The sequence below is a fragment of the Colobus angolensis genome, unplaced genomic scaffold (assembly GCF_000951035.1).
Source record: "Colobus angolensis palliatus isolate OR3802 unplaced genomic scaffold, Cang.pa_1.0 Scaffold432, whole genome shotgun sequence".
NCBI lineage: Eukaryota > Metazoa > Chordata > Mammalia > Primates > Cercopithecidae > Colobus > Colobus angolensis.
The window spans coordinates 1,947,329-1,949,347 of record NW_012117733.1 but is presented as its reverse complement, the minus strand read 5'-3'; the positions used below and the strand labels follow the sequence as shown (position 1 = coordinate 1,949,347).

The 2,019-nt window shown below is 47.0% G+C and overlaps 1 long non-coding RNA gene across 1 annotated transcript in view; it reads right to left on the bottom strand.

Annotated features, from left to right (window-relative positions):
* Nucleotides 1-1,486: 1,486 nt before the first annotated feature.
* The window catches only part of LOC105522537, a 1,137-nt gene continuing 604 nt past the window's right edge, over nt 1,487-2,019 (bottom strand). The window contains exon 2 of the long non-coding RNA XR_001003464.1: nt 1,487-2,019. This exon is cut by the window's right edge and continues 69 nt beyond it. This is a non-coding gene — a long non-coding RNA (uncharacterized LOC105522537).

Below are 2,019 nucleotides of genomic sequence, written 5' to 3'. Positions count from 1 at the left end.
AAAAGAAAAGAAAAGAAAAGAAAAAAGAAAAGAAAGAAAAGAAAGAAAGAAAGAAAGAGTCACCCTGTGGGAACAATAGCCATTATCTGTCACATGGCTTTTGGACTTACCATTTGCCTGGATGTCTTTGTGTGAAGAAAGCCAAGTCCCCTACCTACCATCTCCTCATCCCCCACACAATCATCTCCGTGCAGTTTCACCCTTGTTTTCCAATACTGCACATCTGTGACACGATGCAAACAGAGCTGCACAGGAGCATATCTTAAAAGCTTCCTATAACCTCCCTGCCTCTTGTTTAACTTCTTTGGTTCAAGAACAGTTGACCCATGGGGCAGGAAAGTATATAAAAATATACCTATGGGCTGGGTGCAGTGGCTCACGCCTATAATCCCAGCATTTTGGGAGGCCAAGGTGGGCGGATCACCTGAGGTCAGGAGTTCAAGACCAGCTTGGCCAACGTGGTGAATCCCCATCTCTCCTAAAATTACAAAAATTAACCGAGTGTGGTGGTGCATGCCTGTAATCTCAACTACTTGGGAGGCTGAGGCAGGAGAATCACTGGAACCCGGGAGGCAGAGGTTGCAGTGAGCTGAGATCATGCCATTGCACTCCAGCCTGGGTGAAAAGAGCAAAACTCCGACTCAAAAAACAAAAATATCCCTGTGCACCCAGACGGGGCCCCTGATCTCAGGGAAAGATTGATCTTGGGAGAGGCAGGGCATAGATTAAAAATAATTGTCTAATGCAGAATTGTTAAATACATTCATGAGCTTGCACAGCGTAAGAGCTCAAGAGGGACTTAGAAATAATCGAGTCCCTCCCTCCCTCTGCCTTGCAGACGGGGAAAGTGGTTCCAGAAACAGGCTTATCGAAGCCCCAACAAGTTTGTTTCTGAGCCCTCACATGGCTTCTTAGCTGTCTTTGTGCTTTCTAGCTCAGGTGCATACGCATCAGATGCATTTTCAGTGAGCTCACGGGAAATCACTGCGGCTCACATAGCTTCCTCGAACAGGCAAAAATCACTGGGAGAAATTCACAAGGTTTAAGAACTTGCTCAGCCCCAAAGGGTTAATGGAGGCTGGCAATGCAGCACGATCCCACCCGGGCTTGCACAGGAAAAGAACTCAAGAGCTGTTTTTCTTCTCCGAACGCCAATCCCAGTGGAGGCGCTGGGGTTTTTAAAACCAAATGTCTCTACAGCTTGAAATGAACGACTGCGTGACCTCAGCCGTCACACACATGCGGCCCCTGCTGTTAAACTCTGAGCAGAACTGGGCTCAGGGTATCCTGTAAATACTTGACGTCTGTGAGGCACATGTGGGAGGAAGAGCTGCCATCAGAAGTGGTTTCAGCTGGAAGGCCAGAGTCAGTCTCTCTCTCTCTCTCTCTCTCTCTCTCTCTCTCTCTCTCTCTCTCTCTCTCGCTGAAAGTTACCATCATCTGTTAGCAATTTCCCCGCTCGCATTAAAGCCAGACACTAGATTCATTTGCGTTGCTGCAGACCACCATAAGGCATAAGGGATTCCTTTTTATTGCTTGGATGTGAGTCTCTGAACCACATCAATTACAGCCCTTTGTGTTACCGACGGGGTAGTGTGAATGAAACGATGACAATCTCACTGCAGGATGTTCACAGATTGTACCGAGAGGGAATTCTGCATTCAGTGAGAGCAGAGGAGGGGAAAAAAATCTAGATTCTAGGCAAAGAGACAATTCAAGTCCCACAAAATGTGAGTGCCTTATCAGTCTCAGCAAAACCTCACTCCTGCAGGTGTGGGCCACTGGGACCTGAAACTCAGCTGGGAGGAGTGATTTCCGAAGCTACAGAAACAAACACAACATGATGGTTATTACTAGCAATCACGCATGAAAAATTGAGTCATTAACCCTGTGGAGACATTTTGAAAACACACATTGGACCCTGACTGGAGAAATGAGTTTCCTCCTGCTTCTTCCATGAATTTGTGCCGTGACCCTGGGAACATCATGCAGATTGAGCCTCAGTTTCCTCTTCTGTTT